The following is a 21,559-nucleotide window of genomic DNA, read 5'->3' as shown; positions in this document are numbered from 1 at the left end:
CTTGTGTAACTCAATGAAACTATGAGCCATGCCACGGGGGCCACCCAAGATGGCTGGGTCATGAGGGAGAGCTCTCACAAAAGGTGGTCCACTGGAGAAGGGAATGGCAAACCACTTCAGCGTTCTTGCATTGAGAACCCCATGAACAGTATGAAAAGGTAAAAAGAAATGACACTGAAAGATGAACCTCCCAGGTCAGTAGATGTCCAATATGCTACTGGGGAAGACTGGAGAAATAGCTCCAGAAAAAATGAAAAGGCTGAGCCAAAGTGGAAACAACACGCAGTTCTGAATGTGTATGGAGGTGAAAGTAAAGTCCGATGCTGTAAAGAACAGTGTAGCATAGGAACCTGGAATGTTAGATCAATGAATCAAGGTAAATTGGAAGTGTTCAAACAGGAGATGGCAATAATGAACATTGACATTTTTGGAATCAGTGAACTAAAATGGACCAGAATGGGTGAATTTAATTCAGAGGACCATTATATCTACTACAGTGGGCAAGAATCTCTTCGAAGAAATGGAGTAGCCCTCATAGTCAACAAAACAGTCCAAAATGCAGTGCTTGGGTGCAATCTCAAAAACAACAGAACAATTTTGGTTCATTTCCAAGGTAAACCATTCAACATTACAGTAATCCAAGTTTATGTCCCAACCACTAATACCGGAGAAGATGAAGTTGAATGGTTCTGTGAAGACATATAAGACCTTCTAGAAGTAACACCAAAAAAAGATGTCCTTTTCATCATAGGGGACTGGAATGCAAAAGTAGGAAGTCAAGAGATACCTGGAATAACAGGCAAGTTTGGCCTTGAAGTACAAAATTAAGCAGGGCAAAGGCTAACAGAGTTTTGCCAACAGAATGCACTGGTCATACCAAACACCCTCTTCCAACATCACAAGAGATGACTCTACACATGGACATCACCAGATGGTCAATACCAAAATCAGATTGAGTATATTCTTTGGAGCCAGAGATGGCGAAGTTCTACACAGTCAGCAAAACAAGACTGGGAGCTGACTGTAGCTCAGACCAGGAGTTCCTTATTGCAAAATTCAGACTTAAATTGAAGTAAAGAAAACCACCAGGCCATCCAGGTATGACCTAAATCAAATCCCATATGATTATACAGTGGAAGTGACAAACAGATTCAAGGGATTAGATCTGATAGAGAGTGACTGAAGAAATATGGATAGAAGTTTGTAACACTGTGCAGGAAGCAGTGACCAAAACCATTCCCAAGAAAAAGAAATGCAACAAGGTAAAATGGTTGTCTGAGGAGGCCTTACAAATAGCTGAGCAAAGGAAAAAAGGAAAGATATATCCATCTGAATGCAGAGTTTCAAAGCATAGCAAGGAGAGATAAGAAAGCCTTCTCATCTCACTGAGATGACCCAGAGGGATGGTATGGGGAGGGAGGTGGGAGGGGGGTTCAGGATTGGGAACACGTGTACACCCGTGGCAGATTCATGTTGATATATGGCAAAACCAATACAATATTGTAAAGTAAAAAAAAAAAAAAAGTTAATATTGCTTTAAATAAATCATAATGATTTTTTTTGAAAAAGAAAACCTTCTTAATTGAAGAATGCAAAGAAACAGAGGAAAACAATAGAATGGGAAAGACTAGAGATCTCTTCAAGAAAATTAGAAATACCAAGGGAACATTTCATGCAAAGATGGACACAATAAAGGACAGAAACAGCATGGACCTAACAGAAGCAGAAGATACTAAAAAGAGGTTGCAAGAATACAAGGTTGTAATAACCAAAATAACCACGATGGTGTGGTCACTCACCTAGAGCCAGACATTCTGGAGTGGGAAGTCAAGTGGGCCTTAGGAAGCATTCCTACAAACAAAGGTAGTAGAGATGACGGAATTTCAGCTGAGTTATTTACAATCCTAAATAATGATGCTGTTAAAGTGTTGTACTCAATATGTCAGCAAATTTGGAAAACTCAACACTGGCCACAGGACTGAAAAACGTCAGTTTTCATTCCAATCCCAAAGAAGGACAATGCCAGAGAATGTTCAAACTATTGAACAATTATACTCATTTCACATGCTAGCAGAGTAATGCTCAAAATCCTTCAAGGTAGGCTTCAATAGTACGTGAACTGAAAATGTCCAGATGTACAAGCTGCTTTTAGAAAAGGCAGAAGAACCAGAGATCAAATTTCCAACATCCACTGAATCATAGAAAATGCAATGTAATTCCAGAAAAACATCTACTTCTGCTTCATTGACTATGCTAAAGCCTTTGACTATGTGGATCACAATGAATTGTGGAAAATTCTTAAAGAGATAGGAATACCAGACCACCTTACCTGCCTCCTGAGAAACCTGTATGCAGGTCAAGAAGCAACAGTTAGAACTGGACATGAAACAATGGATTGGTTCAAAATTGGGAAAGGAGTACATCAAGGCTGTATATTGTCATCCTGCTTATTTAACATATATGCAGAGTCCATCATGAGAAATGCTGGACTGGATAAAGCACAAGCTGGAATTAAGATTGCCAGGAGAAATAACAACCTCACATATGCAGATAACACCACCCTAATGGCAGAAAGCAAAGAGGAAATAAAGAGCCTTTTGATGAGGGTGAAAGAGGAGAGTGAAAAGGCTGGCTTAAAACTCAACATTCAAAAAACTAAGATCATGGCATCTAGTTCCATCGCTTTATGGCAAATAGATGGGGGGGAAAATGGAAATAGTGACAGACTTTGTTTTCTTGGGCTCTAAAATCACTGCGGATGGAGACTGCAGCCATGAAATCAAAAGACATTTGCTCCTTGGAAGGAAAGCTATGACAAATGTAGAAAGAGTGCTAAAAAGTAAAGACATCACTTTATGGACAAAGGTCCGTGCAGTCAGACCTATGGTTTTTCCAGTATTCATGTATGGATGTGTGTGTTCAACCATAAAGAAGGTAGAGTGCTAAAAAATTGATGGTGCTGGAGAAGACTCTTAAGAGTCCCTGGGACAGTAAGGAGATCAAACCAGCCAATCCTAAAGGAAATCAACCCTGAATATTCATTGCAAGGACTGATGCTGAAGCTGAAGCTCCAATACTCTGGCCACCTGATGTGAAGAGCCAACTAATTGGAAAAGACCTTGATGCTGGGAAAGATTGAAGGCAGGAGGAGAAGGGCACAACAGAGGATGAGATGGTTGGATGGCAGCACCAACTCAATGAACATGAGTCTGAGCAAGCTCCAGGAGGCAGTAAAGGGCAGGGAAGCCTGGTGTGTGTTGCAAACAGTTGTATATGACTGAGCAACTGAACAACACAACAAGACGGGAATAAGCAAAAAGCTGACAGGAACTGTAGGGAATTGACACCTGGGAGAAGAGAATGGCACTGAGTTTCCTGTTTCACAGTTTTCCATCAGGCAGTAGGCCCTACTTGGTGCTAGGCAGAGCAACTAAAATTCAAACTGAACTCCACAGTCTCACTGGTTTAAGATCAGAGGACAGAGTTCAGAAATGACTCAGCAGCTTGAAAATAAAGAAGGAAAACTTCAGAAAAGACGAGAGCCTCATATTCTACATATAAACTGCCCAATTTTCTAAATGACCCTGTGTTTGGGGCAAACCAAACATTCCCCTTATGCTAAATGAACTGAACTAAACAGATTTCTACTGCCGCCTATTGCAGGGAAAATAAAGTCAGAAGTCTGAGTTCAGCCAGGTTAACTGTGCTAAGATAAAACATTTAATACTGCTTAGAGGAACCCAAGAAATCCAGAGTTTCTATGAAATATAACACAATGTCCAAGTTGAAATCCAAAATTATCAGGCATACAAAGAAACAAGAAAATATGACCCAAATTCAAAGAAAAAGCAATCAAGGAAAATTGACTTGAGTGGACCAAAATATTAGAATTAGCAGACAAGGACCTGAAAGCAGCTATCAGAATTATAATTAGGACATAAATATTATAATAACTAAATTAAAAGGAAAACTCAGCAAAGACAAACAAAATTTACAAACTTTAGCTAGATTCACTAAGGAAAAAAGAAAGTTCATATAAATAAAATCAGAAATGAAAGAGGAGAAGTTACAACTGATACCACAAAAATACAAAGGATCATAAGAGACTTGATATAAACAATTATATACCAACAAACTGGACAACATAAAAAATATATATAAATTCCTAGAAACATATAGTCTTCCAACACTGAATCATGAAAAAATTAAAAACCTGAATAGACCAATTACTATTAAGGCAGCTGACTGCTACATCACTTCAGTCGTGTCCGACTCTGTGCGACCCCACAGACAGCAGCCCACCAGGCTCCCCTGTCCCTGGGATTCTCCAGGCAAGAACACTGGAGTGGGTTGCCATTTCCTTCTCCAATGCATGAAAGGGAAAAGTGAAAGTGAAGTCACTCAGTCGTGCCTGACTCTTTGCGACCCCATGGACTGCAGCCTACCAGGCTCCTCTGTCCATGGGATTCTCCAGGCAAGAGAACTGGAGTGGGTGGCCATTGCCAACTGAAGCAGTAAACAAAAATCTCCCAACAAACAGTCCAGAACCAGATGGCTTCAATGGTAAATTCTACCAAACATTCAAAGAAGATTTAATCATATCTTTCTCAAAGTTGTTCCAGAAAACTGAAGAGGAGGGAACACTTCCAAATTCATTTTATGAGGCCAGCATTACCCTGATACCAAAACCAGACAAGGACACAAGGAAAAGAAAAGAAAATTACAGGTTAATATCCTGGGGTCGCAAAGAGTCAGACACGACTGAGCGACTGAACTGAACTGATCCCCAGTGAACATAGATGCAAAAATCCTCAACAAAATATTAACAACCTGAGTCCAACAATACACTAAAAAGACATTACACTATCATCAAGTAGGATTTATTCCAGAGATCCAAGGATGATTCAACATAGCACATCAAAGGGATATATCAATTAACAAAATTAAAGATAAAAATCATATACTCATCCTACTAAATACAGAAAATCATCTGACAAAATTGAGCATCCATTTAGGATTAAAACCTCTCAACAAAATGGGGATATAAGATACATACCTCAACACAATAAAGGTCATATAGGACAAACCTGCAGTTAACATCATACTTAACAATGAAAACCTGAAAGCTGTTCCTCTAAGATCAGCAACAACATAAGGATGCCTACTTTTGGAACTTTTATTTAACTTAGTATTAGCCCTAGCAATTAGGCAAGGGGGAAAAAAAAAAAAAAGACATCCACATAAGATGTAAAACAGTCACTATTTGCAGATGACATACTCCATATAGAAAAAACTCAAAAGACTCCACCAAAAAACTTTCAGAAGTACAAATGAACTCAATAAAGTTGCAGAATACAAAATTAATATACAGAAATGTGTGGCCTTTCTATACAGTAAAAACAAACTATCAGAAAGAGAAGAACACAATTCCATTTATAATTGCATCAAAAAGAAAAAAAAAGGAATATATTTGACCAAGGAGGTGAAAAACCTAAACATTATGAACTATAAGACTCTGATTAAAGAAACAGAGGTCATAAACAAATGGAAAGATAGTCCATACTCAAGGACTGAAATACTTTTGCTAAAGTACCCATACCCCCCCCAAAACAATCTAAGAATTCAATGCAATCCCTATCAAAATTGCACTTTTTGGTTTTAGAAAAGGCAGATAAACCAGAGATAAAATTGCTAATATCCAATGGATCATCAAAAAAGCAAGAGAGTTCCAGAAAAACATCTATTTCTGCTTTATTGACTATGCCAAAGCCTTTGACTATGCAGAAATAATCTGTGGAAAATTCTGAAAGAGAGGGAAAGACCAGACCACCTGACCTGCCTCTTGAGAAATCTGTATGCAGGTCAAGAAGCAACAGTTAGAACTGGACATGGAACAACAGACTGGTTCCAAATAGGAAAAGGAGTTCGTCAAGGCTGTATATTGTCACCCTGCTTATTTAACTTATATGCAGAGTGCATCATGAGAAACGCTGGGGTGGATGAAGCACAAGCTGGAATCAAGATTGCCAGAAGAAATATCAATAACCTCAGATAGGCAGATGACACCACCCTTATGGCAGAAAGTGAAGAACTAAAGAGCCTCTTGATGAAAGTGAAAGAGTAGAGTGAAAAAGTTGGATTAAAGCTCAACATTCAGAAAACGAAGATAATGGCATCCGGTCCCATCTCTTCATGGCAAATAGATGGAGAAACAGTGGAAACAGTGTCAGACTTTAGTTTTCGGGGCTCCAAAATCACTGTAGATGGTGACTGCAGCCATGAAATTAAAGGACGCTTACTCATTGGAAGAAAAGTTATGACCAACCTAGAGAGCATATTAAAAAACAGAGATATTATTTTGCCAACAAAGGTCCATCTAGTCAAGGCTATGGTTTTTCCAGTAGTCATGTATGGATGTGAGAGTTGGACTATAAAGAATGCTGAGCACCAAAGAATTGATGCTTTTGAACTGTGGTGTTGGAGAAGACTCTTGAAGAGTCCCTTTGACTGCAAGGAGATCCAACGAGTCCATCCTAAAGGAAATCAGTCCTGAATGTTCATTGGAAGGACTGATGTTGAAGCTGAAACTCCAATACTTTGGCCACCTGATGCAAAGAGCTGACTCATTTGAGAAGACCCTGATACTGGGAAAGTTTGAAGGCAGGAGGAGAAGGGGACAACAGAGGATGAGATAGTTGGATGGCATCACTGGCTCAATGGATATGAGTTTGAGTAAGCTCCAGGAGTTGGTGATGGACAGGGAGGCTTGGTGTGCTGCGGTTCATGGGGCAGAAAGAGTTGGACATGACTGAGCGGCTGAACTGAAATGAACTGAGAACATACAATTCTAAAATTTATGGAACTACAAAACCATGAATAGCTAAAGCGATCTTGAGAAAAAATAACAAAGCTGGAAGTACCATGCTTCCTGATTTCAAACAATACTACAAAGCTATAGTAATCCAAACAGTATAATACAGGCATAAAAACAGAAACATAGATCAATGGAAGAGAATAAAAAGTCCAGAAAAAAAAAAAAACACACATATGCTAATTTATGACAACGGAGATAGAAATATACAACATACATATAATACAAAAACACTGAAAATACTTTTCCATAAGTGGTATTAGGAAAACTGGACAGTCACATGCCAAAGAAAGAAACTGGACCACTACCTTATACCATATACAAAAAATTAACTCAAAACAGATTAAAGACTTGAATATAAGTTGAGAAAGCATAGAACGCTTAAAAGAAAACACAGGTGGTAGGCTCCTTGGCATCACTCTTTGAAATTTTTTTTAAAAATTTGACTCCAAAGCAAAAATAAACAAATGGGACTACAACACACTAAAAATTTCTGCAGAGCAAAGGAAACCACCAGTAAAACAAAAAGGCAACCTACTGTATGGGAGAACTTGTTTGTAAATCATATACCCAACAAAGGGCTAATATTCAAAATATATAAAGAACTCATCTAACTCAATAAAAACAAAAATGGTGATTAAAAATTGGACAGGGCATCTGTAGACATTTTTCAAAAAAAAGACAGGTAGATGGCCAAAAAGCAGATGGAAACATGTTCAACATCACCAGTTCAAGCAAATCTAAATCAAAACCACAGTGAAGTACGGTCTTACACCTGTCAGAATGACTATTATCAAAATAACAAGGAATAACAAGTGTTTCTGAAGAGGTTGTGGAGAAGTGGGATCTTTCCTACACTGTTAGTGGGAATGTAAATCAGTACTAGCACTATGAAAAACAGTATGGAGCTTCTCAAAAAATTTAGAACTACCATATGATCCAGGTATTCCAATTCTGGGTACTTATGCAAAGAAAACAAAAACACTAATTTGAAAAGATATATGCAACCCCCCACATTCACTGCACCCTTAAATATGTTAGCGTGAGTCTGAGTGAACTCCGGGAGTTGGTGATGGACAGGGAGGCCTGGCGTGCTGCGATTCATGGGGTCGCAGAGTCAGACACGACTGAGCGACTGAACTGAACTGAAGATATAGAAACAACCTAAGTGCCCACTGATGGATAAACAGATAAAGAAAATGTGAGTTATATATATCTGAAACAGGATAAATGCAAAGAAAACCACACCTAAGCATATTATAGTGGAACTGCTGAGAACCAAAAAATAAAAAAAACTGTAAGAGGCCAGACCAAAATAATATGACATTCAGGGGGGACAATAACACAAATGATAGATGGCCTCCCATCAGAATGTCACTTGACTTATCAGAAACAATGGAGGCCCAGAAAACAACAGAGTTATAGCTTTCAAGTGCTCAATGAATTGGAGGCAAAGCACATCTGCCTCAACCACATTAGTCCTAAAATCTTATAATTTGTTAGGAAGTCCTTATTTTTATACTTTGCAAAATGGCAGCCCATTTCTGGTTAAATTATCTAAAATTCTGAATGAGTGAAGCTTGAGTTAATTTCTATTTTATTCAAAATTGGTATTTCCCCTCATTTGTCTTTTTAAACATTTTATTTCAAAACAAATATATTTTAAAAGTATAACCTTTCCTCCAAAATATCTAGCTCTTTCCTTAATCAAGTATAAATTCTTATGAATATTGGACAAATGGGCATAGCATGGAACTGGTTTTCTACTCAAAGGTTTGAGCAGCTATTAAACTATCCACTCCCTCAGAACTTTTCTTTCAGCTCCTTATTTTCATGTCTCCTCAGTTTAATAGAAATCACTTGTTCTTAACAGTTAATAAACTTTTAAAGTTGAAGCAATTTTTAAACAGCTGAACTAGCCAATCAAAAGATCACCATCATCTCTGGTACAATTTTTTAACTTTTGCTTGTCTGAAAAGCTTTTTATTTCTCCACCAGTTTTGAATGAGATCCTTGCTGGGTACAGTAATCTTGGTTGTAGATTTTTCCCTTTCACTACTTTAAATATATCCTGCCATTCCCTTCTGGCCTGCAGTTTCTGCTGTTAAATGTATGAAGTTTCCCTTGTATGATACTTGTTGCTTCTCCCTTGCTGCTTTTAATATACTTTTTATTTGTGCTTAGTCTTTGTTAGTTTGATTAGCATGTGTCTTGGCGTGTTTCTCTTTGGGTTTATCCTGTATGGAACTCTGTTTTATCCTCTTAAACTTGATTGACTATTTCGTTTTCCATGTTGGGGAAAATTTCAACTATACTCTCTTCAAAAATTTTCTCATACCCTTTCTTTATGTCTTCTTCTTCTGGGACCCCTATAATTCAAATGTTGATGCATTTGATATTGTCCCAGAGGTCTCTGAGACTACCCTCAGTTCTTTTCATTCTTTTTACTTTATTCTGCTCTTCAGAAGTTATTTCCACCATTTTATCTTGGAGCTCACTGATTCGTTCTTCTGCTTCAGATATTCTGCTATTGATTCCTTCCAGAGTATTTTTAATTTCAGTAATTGGGTTGTTTGTCTCTAAATTTATTATTTAATTCTTCTAGGTCTTTGTTAATTGATTCTTGCATTTTCTCCATTCTGTTTTCAAGGTTTTTGATCATCTTTACTATCATTATTCTGAGTTCTTTTTCAGGTAGTTTGCCTATTTCCTCTTCATTTATTTGGACTTCTGTGTTTCTAGTTTGTTCCTTCATTTGTGTAGTACTTCTCTGCTTTTCATTATTATTATTATTTTACTTATTGTGTTTGAGGTCTCCTTTTCCCAGGCTTCAAGGTTGAATTCTTTCTTCCTTTTGGTTTCTGCCCTAAGGTTGGTCCCTTAGTTTGTGTAAGCTTCATATAGAGTGAGATTTGTACTGAGCTTTTTGTTGTTTTTCCTCTGATGGGCAAGGCTGAGTGAGGTGGTAATCCTGTCTGCTGATGATTGGGTTTGTACTTTTGTTTTGTTTGTTGTTTAGATGAGACATCCTGCACAGGGCGCTACTGGTGGTTGGGTGATGCTGGGTCTTGTATTCAAGTGGTTTCCTGTGTGTGAGTTCTCACTATTTGATACTCCCTAGGGTTAGTTCTCTCATAGTCGAGGGTCTTGGAGTCAGTGCTCCCACTCCAAAGGCTCAGAGCTTAATCTCTGGTCAGGAACGAAGATTCCCTAAGTGGTTTCTTATGGCATTAAGTGAGATTAAAACAAATACCCCAAAACGAGAAACCAAAGATGAACACCACACAAATGGCAGTTATAAAATCAAGCAAATAATAATTAAAATAGTGGAATATACACATATACATATACACCCATTAGCAAAATCAAAACAGTCCAACAAAAATTAAGTACAATAGATTGACTCAGCAAACAAAGGAAACCAAAAATTATATCTACCCGTTAAGAACAAAATTAACAAAAGCACAAACTAGAAAACAAAAGTAAAGCAAGGTGCCAAGTGGGGAAGAAAGCAATGAAACAAAAACTAACAAATATATTGAGAGGAAAGAAAGAAAAGAAAGGAAAAATAGATATGCAAAGTTAAATAGAGGTAGGTAAGGAAGATTTATATACATTAAAGATTAACTGTAAAGGGAAAAGAACAGTGGGGAAAGTAAACAAAGGAATAAATGTAGAAAAAATAATAATAGATTTCAAAAAATTAAAATTAAAAAAAAAGAGAGGAAAAAAAAAAGGAGAACTCCACAGAACTGCAAAAGCCCAACATAGAGGCAGAAGTTTATAACAATGAAAAGTGTGAATGAAAAAAAAAAGCTCAAAAGCTTAATCAGATTTCATAGTGCCAATAAATTGACAACTACAACAGAAGGAGAAAAAAAAGAAAAAAATCCAAAAGAATGTACAGAACAAGTCAAAACATAAGAACAATAAATGTTTTTCCTGAGTCACTGCTGTCAGAGTCCTTGTCCTCACTGGGAGTCACAGTCCACCTCACCTCTCTAGGGTGCCCTTCGACACTGCTTGGTCTCTGCACCTGCTGTGGGGGAGGCTCAGATTCTAATCTGGCCCTACTCTTGTGTGTTCTTGCCTCCAATGTCTACAGCTATCACAACTAGTGCATTTTCTTTTGTGGGAGCTCTCAAGGTCCTTTTATATATTCCATAGACAGAGTCTGCCTAGCGGATTGTGTGGATCTAATCTGCAGCTTATATAGATGGTGGGAAGGTTTTGGGTCTTCTTCCTTAGCCACATGGCCCCTGGGTTTCAATTGTGGTTTTATTTCCATTGCTACATGTGGGTCATCCACTGGGGTTTGCTCCTGAGGCTGCCCTGGAGGACTTGGGTCTGCCCCAGTGAGGGCCAGGTGTGGAGGTGGTGCAGCTGCTTGGGTCTCAGGGGTTCTGGCAGCACCAGGTACTCAGGGGAGTTGGCGGCTAGGGGAGCAGAAAATATAGTGCTCTAGAAGGGTATGGCAACCTGTATTGGCCAATACACTACAGTATTCTTGCCTGGAGAACACCACCTGAGAGAGAAGCCTGGCAGGCCACAGTCCACAGGGCCACAAAGAGTTGGACATGACCGAAGCGGCCCTGCGTGCGTAGATGCAAGACTGATTTTTGCCTGAGGCGGCTCTGCCCCAGTGAGGGTTGAGCATGAAAGTGGCACAGCTGCTTGGGTTGCAGGGACCCTGGCGGCGCCAAGTGTGCAGAGACAAGAACTGCCTCTGCCAAAAGGAGTTATGGCCCTATCAGTCTTTTTTCGAGCCTCTTGTAGCTGGTGATCAGAAGGCCTCTTTGGCCAGTCTTTCTCCGTAGCTCTACCTGTTCACACATTTAGAGGGATCCCTTGCCTGGGGTCTTCCTCTGTTGATCGGCACATCAGGCACTTAAAGGGGCACCCCGAGTGGAGACCTACTCTGTAGTTCACACATCAGTCACTGAAGGAGCACCCTTGGTGGGGTCCTACTCTGTAGTTCAGTGTGTCAGGTGTTGGATGGGCCAGCCTCTATTGTTCAGCTGCCAATGCTTGTGTGTGGAGAAAGAGGCTATGGTGATGGCTTCATCTCTTACACGTGACTCAGCAGTATCACCTTGCTTCCATGGCTGCCTCGCTTTCCTCCACAGGCATTTCCCACCACAATCTCCTCCCTCACATTCCCTCCATCCATCTCTCCGCAGTGAATAGCAGCCCTCGCACTGGGATTGCTCCACAATCCCTAAACTCCAGCTCCCAGCTGCCCCTCCCTTCCAGGAGACCCACATTTCTGCCCGCATATGTATGGCTTTGGCAAGGACTGTCTGATTCTCATTCCATTTAGGCAGCCACAGGTCAGCTGTTTCACTCTCAGCCTTAAATGTTTCTCCTCTGACTCAGTTACCCTGATGTGGGGATCAGACCCCTGCTTCAGTTCCCCCACCCTCCAAGGGCAGGTCCAGGCCTACTAACACTCCTGTTTTTTCCCCTAGTTCCTTCGTCCTACCGAGTTTTGCATGGTTCTATGTATTCTTTTCCATTAGTCAGGTATTCCTGTCTGCTCTCAGCTGGTGTTCTGCACGCACTTCTGTGTCTGAAGGAGTATTCTTGCTGTATCCGTAGAGAGAGACGTACTCCACGTCCACCTACTCCTCTGCCATCTTGTTCTCCCTGGTACAATTTCAATCTCTGTGTTTGGGATATGCTGACATGCCTTCAGTCATTTTATCTGGTTTCCAGCATTTTAATTTTAAGTTTTGCCCCTTTGTTCATTCCTTTTTTCTTTTACTTAAAGTAAAAATGCAGTGTTAAAAACAACATTAACCTATATGTTTTAACTGAAAAAGTACCAGGATATTCAGAGTTTAAATTCCCTCTGAAACCATAACTCTTAACAACCTGCCTACCCCCCTGCCCCATATAAATACATGCTACAATGGGGTCTTTCACTGCAAAACTCATTTCATTGCAAAACACGAGGCAACGTCATTTATCACTGAGTAAATAATGAAAGATAACATAATGAAAAGGGGATTTTGCTATATTCCCTTAACTATAAATAAAAATATGCAGCACTTTGCAGGATTACCACATGTGGTATGATATTAACTTAAATACCAATCTTTAAGCCAAACTATAAATAAGATAAACTGTGCTCTCTGGTCTCAAGTTTTAATAGTATCTTTTCTTTAAACTTAATGCTTTTATGAAGCATACAAGAGTGACTGCATATAATCTGTGATCATGTAATGAAAGACCCTATTGTGATAAGCATATGCCAAAAAAACAAAAACAAAAACAAAAACCACCCTCAAAAACTAGAGTTAAGGTTGTTGCAGGAATTATAAAAAGTGTTTGTGATGAAGATCAATGCAGTGAAGCCAAGTCAGAATCAGAGGCAAAGACATTTTCCTGGATAAAGAAAGCAAATCACTGTCAGCAGTGGCTTGATTTATATAACAAACCAGTCAAGGGGTGAGGAAGAGAGAGGTCTAAAATGTGAACACTGAAAACAAAAACTGACTTTACTCACATCAGCATATGACTACACTGAATTATGCTTCAACATGATGTGGTATGATGGAATTCAGCTTCCCTCATGGCAGCTTGTGTTTATTCTGGCTGTTCTGATCACATCTTAGCATCCAGATGCCATTCCTCTTTGGTGCTTAATGTGTTTATGTTCACATTATCAGCAGGCATTGGGTTGCAAAGATCATATTGGAAGTGATTTCACTCCATTTTCAAAGAGGAAAGAATTATCCCTTTGAATGCTACTTGCTTGCAAAGTACAGCTTGTTTCAGTTTTCTAAAAAAGTGCCACTTAAACTAAATTATAGCAGAGTGATTGGAAAAGGATTCCTAGGAAAACTCATTACAGTTACAGAGAAAGGAAGATTTCACTCTTCTACTCCTTTTACAAAAAAGGAGTCATACTTGCCCATGGAGACCAGCCAGTGAATGTGGCAGAAATGTTACTTAACTTCTGAACTTCGTATCTGACTCTTCCTAAGGAGATATGTCTTCATCAACACTGACAACTGTTTTGGGACTACCAACAATTTAAGATTTAAAATGAAACATCTAAATCTTAAAATTAGAAAATAACCTTTCTGTGTCAAAAGTATTAAAGACATGTCAATGGAACACAACAAAGAATGAATCAATCAGAGCATAGTCTGTTGTAGGTATACCTCTCTTATCAAGTTTGTCCATGTCCTCCTATAATCCTTTATTCTGCCATCTTCCCTTGGCCTTTGTCATCTTGTTCAGGGAACAAAACTCTAGATTTGCCACTATCCAGGGGCAAATAATCTGGATTTGTCAGGTTTTTTTAAAGTGCACTTACAAAAAACTTGAAACTAGTGAAAGGAGTGAAAACATCTATTAGAGAGTATCTGTTTAAAAGAAATGATTGATATTTATTGAATTCTTACTATGTATCTGCCATTCTCCTACTCTCTTTTTACTCTTAATATCTCCTTTTGAAGATGAGGAAATTATCCTCAGACAGGTTAAGTGTCCAAGATTACCAACATGTGAACTCATGCAGCTGGACTCCAGTGTCCCTAATCACTGTATACACGGCGTCTACTGCTGAGCAATCTTCCAGACTAACCAGGCCATTTGGTTAACAAGACAGAGGCCCATCACAGGAAACAGCCAAGGTGGGGGGCTTCCTGAGGGCTGCATTCAAGACTGTGAAGGGAGAATGATCTGGTCAGGGAAGGGAGAAGTGGGTACAAACAATAGACATTGCATCTCTGCCCAGCTTTTGTCTCACTCTAACACTTAAAAGAAGAGAGAATTCAATGAAAATGAGACATGAGTAACAGATTTGTGTGACAGGCAGAATTTTTAGGCATTTTTCAAATTTTACAATGTTTAGTGCACTTAACATTTTTTCATACTTCAGATGAATAATGACTGTTTCTAAATTTAGCTATAAGTTTAATTAAATGATTTTATCCTAAATCCATTTTTTTATTTTGCTTTTAATCATTACTGGGGATTAAGTAGCCCAACTTTATTCTTCCTCCCATTACATTATTATTTAATACTCCTATTTACTGAGTCAATAGGAATTGATTACAGTAAGAAGTTGAATTTCCTAGGTTGAACCCAGAGTCACAATTATGAGCCATTTCATGAGTCCTGCTTTCTTAACTGTGACCACCTCCAGTGTGTCACTGCTTGACCACAGTAATGCCCCACCTTGTATTTTCCTCAGTTTTAGTCTGCTGAGATTTGCAAATTCCATTCCCATGCTTGCTCCGTAGCCACCCTCAGTGTGCTGCCTGCCAGCAGCTCTCTAGGCTCTGTGCCGCTCCTCTTCAGCCCGCCCCCAGTGCTACTCCCAGGTTCATCCCCACGGCCTTTGCTCTCCACTCCTACTCCTGGCCACAGACCACTGCCACCTCCTTCCTCCTTCCCACATCAACTTTCACACCTCTGGCTGACAGGAGCCTTTAAAGTTGCTCAGGTTTTCCTGCTGAAAAAAAAAAAAAAAAAAAACAAAACAAGAATAACAAAAATGTGCTTTCCCTTTCTTGGCCCAGTAACTACCATTCTAGTCTTTGCTTCTGCTTTGCCATCAAACTTTTTCAACTGATAGTTTATACCTCATCCATTGTATCATCACACATTTCTTATTACTGTTGAAATCTGGCATCTGACCAAACCACCTCACTAAAAGTTTACTTTTAAACACTCACAATGACTTGTGCTGTGCCAGGCTAAGTTGCTTCAGTCATGTCTGACTCTTTGAAACCCTATGGACTGTAGCCTGCCAGGCTCCTCTGTCCATGGGATTCTCCAGCTAAGAATACTGGAGTGGGTTGCTGTGCCCTCCTCCAGGAGATCTTCCTGACTCAGGGACTGAACCCATGTCTCCTGCGGCTACTGCACTGTAGGCAGATTGTTTACCGCTTAGCCACCAGGGAAGCCCTCCAATGACTTACATCTTAACAAATCCAGCTTGACCTCAGTTCTGATTTTCCTTGACTCTCTGTGGCATTTGATACTACCACTCTCCAATGATTCCTAAGACTTTGTATTGTCTACATTTCCTCTTATAACTCTGCCCACAGAACACTGGGTGTTCCCCAAGGCTCAGTCCTGGGCCTCCTTCTATTCTGGAGTCTTCCTTTTGCTCACATCTCAGATACTCAACTAATCATTCTATGGAAAGGACTCAGTACTTTATCAACAGCTCTGATCTTCAAGTTCCAATCACCTAACTCCAAAGCAATGTTTCCCAAACTATCTGGAGTGTAGGGCTATGCATTTTTTCCCCGTTACAGGTCAATACTTCTGTTAACATAATAAAATCAAATCACAAAAAAATTAAAAAGACACACAAAATACAAGCCCTTACTTTAAAATTATTAGATTTAACATAATCAGAACAAACCATAGCACTACAAGAATTACTATGATGTGTGCTCAGTTGCTTCAGTTGTATCTGACTCTGTGAACTTACGGACTGCAGCCCACCAGGCTCCTCTGTCCATGGGATTCTCCAGGCAAGAATACTGGAGTGGGTTGCCAAGACCTCTTACAGGGGATCGTCCCAATCCAGGGGTTGAACCCAAGTCTCCTGCGTCTCCTGCATTGCAGGCAGATTCTTTATCCCTGAGCTACTGACGAAGTCCAAGATTACTAATTATTATTATTATTAATGATTACTCTTTGTTTCTGTACTTATCTGCTTGCAGACCAACTAGAGTTTGTGGGTCAGGACTGGTTGGTAGAGTATACTTCAAGCATACAGCTCTAGAGGCCTGCAGGACAACCACCTATCATCCTGCAACTTACTTAACATACACCACCTTCCGTTTCTGTCTGGTATGGCAGCATCACCTTCCACTGCATCTAAAAGTTTTTCCTCTTCCTGACTCCTCTTTCCTTTGTAATTCTATAAAATCAATTACCAATTTTTAAATTTTAATTCTTTCTCCAATCTGACTTCTCCACATTGACTGCAACAACCCTAATTCAAAAGTTAAGACCACTTACTTGAACTATTATATGACAACCTTCTAAATGAGGAGTCATGTACGGTGAAGAGTCATTACTGCTATATACAAATATTTCCAGTTTTACCTCCTTGGGCCCTCCTCTCAAACAGAGAATACTACAATTTCTGGAACCCTCATGGTTGGTTACTACCATATGACTAGTTGTACCCCGTGGTTGTAAACGAAAGTGTGAGTGTCGTTTCCAGGCCTAGTATTTAATTGCTGGGATGTGAGCCTCCAGAGTGTTCTCTTCCCTCTCTTAAGGCAAACAAAATATGAGATATTAGCTGTTCTATCTCTGAATGACTGTGCTAAGAGCTTTGAGTTGAGTTGTGATGGACATCAGCATGAGCAAGAAACATGTCTTTGTATTTTCAAAGCACAAAGATTTTAAAGTCGTTTGCTTCTATTGCTAACTCATAGCTTCTCCTGCTAACTCTCCAAAACCACACCACCAAGATGAAGTTCCCTGAAGTACTCATTTAATGCCATGTCCCTGCTTTAAAAAAAATAAAGTAAAACAGCATGCCTCAAATGAATTTCTATGGTGTAAAGGAAAAGAAACAAAAACACAGACTTCTTAGGATCAAAGCTTTCATCAACCTATTTTTTCAAACTTATCCAACCAAACCAACCTCTTTTACCTGAATCTGCCAGACTCGGTTCCAGCCACCACCCCATACCCTCTCCTACCCAAACAAAGGAATAATTCCTCTCTCTCTTCTGCTTAAAGATCAATTCTATCCACTCCACTAAACTTCCTCCACAGCCCTAATATCAACCAACATTAACCAAATACTTACCAAGTGCTAGGTTTTGTTCTAAAGTTAGTACTTTCAATGTCTCACAATGACTCTATGAAGTGGGTATCATTAAACTAATTTTATAGATGAGGAAACTAAAACACAGGGATTAAACAAGGTGTTTAAGGAAAATCCCATGGACAGAGGAGCCTGGTAGGCCACAGTCCATGGGGTCGCAAAGAGTCGGACACGACTGAGTGACTTCACTTTCATTTTCAAGGTTATATGACTAATAAATGATGAAGCCAGATGAACCCAGCATTCTGACTCCAAGACTGTCCTCTTAACCACTGCCCTACATTGTTTTAGGACATTCTGATCTCCCCTTTCATTGAATTTCCATTACACTGTGTGGATCTTTCTAGCACAGAAAGTTGTGCCTTGCATGACTAGTCACAGTTCATGTGTGCAGGGTTTATCCACTAAGCTAGACTGTAAACCCTGGGGATACAGGGAGCCGCTTTACCGTTCTTTGTTTTCATTCAATAAGAAAATGTCCCCAAAAGAATCACTCTATGATAAGCATAGTTCTACTGTAAAGAGTATGTAGTAGTCTTTTTCTTTTTTTCCTGTATTTTATAATACTTTGAGGTCTTGAGGGCTTACTGATCCTAGAGAGACAGCCCCTTCCAGGGCTAGCTAATATGCAAACCAACCAATCCAGAGTCCACACCCTCAACCACATCCTTTATCTAACTCACACATCAAGTCACTATTCCTCCCAGTCTAACTCACTTAAGATAAGATACCAACTAGGAACCACCCCTGCAGCTCAGAACCCTCTGAAATAATTCAAACTAGCCGATCCTAAGTCTGAGGACCCTGCCCTACCTTGCCTTTCCCCCAGAAACCACAATAAAGACTCATGCTCATGCTTTCCTCTCACTCCTCCTGCCTCCTGATCAACCTCTGTGCCTCTAGCTGTGGCCTTGCAAGGCCGACTCCCTTCTCTTGGAACTGTAAATAATAAACTCTTGTTTCAAAGGCAGTTTGTCTACATGTCTGTCATCTTATAATACTTGTTTAAAACAAAATTCCAGGTATTTTTTAAAATGGAGTATCATCATATCTCGAGTTCCTTGGAAATACAAACTGTACACTTGAGACCAGGGGTAATTCTATCTCCTCTGGTACTGGAACGATGGCTTTTCAGTGAGCACAGAGGAGAGAGAGGTGTGGTACATGGAATAGAATTGGTTTGGGGGGGCTTGCTGCTTAGCAAGAGGAAAGAAGCCCATCTTATCTTCCAATTTCAATTTTAGCAGTTACTATCTTAGCACTAAATTGGTAATTTTAATTGTAAAAACCTCCAAATCTTTAAACAATCCTACACATGTTAGTCTTTTTCTATTTTTTCCATAAGGATTAGCAAGAAAATCCCTAATGTTAAGAGTCTGAATACAACCATAGGGACAACAAAGGAAGGTTGAAGAGTGGGTGGAGGCAGTTCAGAGAAGAGAGAACACCAGATGAGCCCCTGCAACCTGCCACCAGGAAAAGAGCATAATAAAGGGATCCCAATATGGATTTGAAAAGCAGTCTTAGTAATGAAACCCAACATTTTCTAACATACTCTCTCCTAGACAAAACTAAGTGGTATGCAAAAATGCTTAATAGACACTTGTTGAATGGATATCTCAATCATACAACTTTGAATAGTTTTATGATACTCATGAGGGTTTCCGAGGGGGCACTAGAGGTAAAGAACTCACCTGCCAATGTAGGAGACACAGGGTTCAATCCCTGGGTCGGGAAGATTCCCTGGGTTGGGAAGATTCCCTGGGTCGGGAGGATTCCCTGGAGGAGGACATGGTAACCTACTCCAGTATTCATGCCTGGAGAATCCCATGGACAGAGGAGCCTGGCGGGCTATGGTCCATAGGGTTGCAAAGAGTCAGACATGACTGAAGAGACTTGGCATGCTAAGCACTCATGAAGATTTAGATGTAGTCCACTTTGCCCCCTACCCCCATCAATTAAAAATCTTTTTAATTTTTAAAAATTTTCTTGCTCTTTTCTATATCTCCCCTGAGACAAAGGTACTTCTTTTCTCCTACAAGGCAGGAACAGATCTAGACTATGGCAGGCCAAGAGTATTCCATTCACCCAAAAACTTCCCTAGAATGTATTGGTCCCAAGCTAGCAAAATGAATCTGGAGTGACTTAGAGTAATCAGGCAGACCAGAGTCTTTCACCTTTAGGACGTGAGTCAGTTCAGAACTCCTCTGGACTACCGCCTCTCAGAAATCTTTGAGAAGGCACTTGACCTCTGTAAAGTAGTATTAACAACAATTAACAACTGCATCTAACAACTGCTTGCTATGAGAAGTCTAGACGCGGTAAGTACATGATCGCATTTATTCCTCCCTACGTGATGAAGTAAGGTTTTCATCTCCATTCTAAAGATGAGTAATTAAGGCTCAAATAGCTAAAGATACTTCCCTAAGTTCATAGCTATTAGATGGCAGAGCTGAAATTTAGATTTATATGGTCTGACTTCAGATCACAGACTCTTAAAACTACACTTTGCCTGAAGCACAGTCCAACTCTAGATCAAAAATGCCCATTTAAAATACAGGAAGTGAATCGGAGCCTAAACCCTTAAGATCAAAGAGAAAGGCAACACTGAAACAGGCCAAAAGTTATTCTCATATTCCTATGGCTGTTCACCATCAACCTTCTTCCTACTACTCACAAACACCACCACACTCTATTCTCTATTGCTTATTGGTAAGGCAATTTATACTGTGTTGCAGGTCCTGCAATTTATATTATGTTACAGGCTCCGTATTTTATGGAGTGATAAAATCTTAAACATACACACCAACTGAAAGGTATATTTTAGTGCTGACCTAAAAAAAGTTAATTACATAATATTGCATAATACTAAATAATACTTTACACATTTATATTTTATTTATTAAAGCTAAAATAATGTATTAACGATGATTCAATAATATAGCATTCTATATACCTTGTGGCTCAGATGGTAAAGCGTCTGCCTACAGTGTGGGAAGTTCCCCTGGAGAAGGCAATGGCAACCCACTCTGGTATCCTTGCCTGGAAAATCCCATGGACGGAGGAGACTGGTGGGCTACAGTCCATGGGGTCGCAAAGAGTTGGACACGACTGAGCGACTTCACTTTACTTCTTCAACCAAAAACCATTCTTACCATGAGACACTGGACTAGACAATCTAGGGATTAGAAGACAGAGGAAACGTAAATAAGGATGGAAAATTAGAAGACAAACTCATGATTTAGGTCTACTTTTAGGCTGTGAGGAGTTCCAGCCTTACTGACATATGCTTCTTTCAATCAAATTTCTCCCCGTCACTCTCCAAAAGAACAAGACTTCTACAGACAAGCCCTGAATGACTGGAAGACTGTCACGTCACTGCCTGAATATTCTCTTCAAAAATGGGACATCAGTTCTTTGACCTGATTCTCACATGACAGTTTCTAAAATCCTCATAATCATCTCAGGTCACACTGGAGGTCACTCACTGTCTTCAATGCACTGAGTATTGAGGACAACAGTTGAAATAAAGTAGGACTAAGGAAGAATGCATCCTTACTACTCAGTTGTGTCTGATTTAGCAAACCCTTTGGACTGTAGCCCACCAAGATTCTCTGTCCTTGGTATTTTTCAGGCAAGAATATTGGAGTAGGTTGTCATTTTCCTCCTCCAGGGGATCTTCCCAACCCTGGGATTGAACCCTTATCGCCCATGTCTCCTGCCTTGCAGACAGATTTTTACCTGCTAAGACATCAGGGAAGCCCCAACATATAACTAAAGCGGATGCAAAAGTAAGGGGTATTATTTCACCAAGAGCTTTGCATACCACAGGCCCAAGAAAAATAACTATTGAATACTTTTGTGGATATAAT

General features: G+C 39.7%; 1 protein-coding gene across 4 annotated transcripts in view; it reads right to left on the bottom strand.

The window, feature by feature from the left end:
* Positions 1-21,559, bottom strand: part of AOPEP (aminopeptidase O (putative)) — a 423,521-nt gene that overhangs the window by 372,800 nt on the left and 29,162 nt on the right. Inside the window, exon 2 of one of the 4 annotated variants that reach the window (XM_055578990.1) lies at positions 1,800-1,851. The exons of the other annotated variants lie outside the window; for them this stretch is intronic. The gene's annotated coding sequence lies outside the window, so the exon portion shown is untranslated. The remainder of the gene's footprint in view (positions 1-1,799; positions 1,852-21,559) is intronic. 4 annotated transcript variants of the gene reach the window in all.

This window comes from Bubalus kerabau, chromosome 4 (assembly GCF_029407905.1).
Source record: "Bubalus kerabau isolate K-KA32 ecotype Philippines breed swamp buffalo chromosome 4, PCC_UOA_SB_1v2, whole genome shotgun sequence".
Lineage (NCBI taxonomy): Eukaryota > Metazoa > Chordata > Mammalia > Artiodactyla > Bovidae > Bubalus > Bubalus kerabau.
The sequence above is the reverse complement of the archived record's forward strand: the minus strand, read 5'-3'. Positions and strand labels throughout refer to the sequence as shown.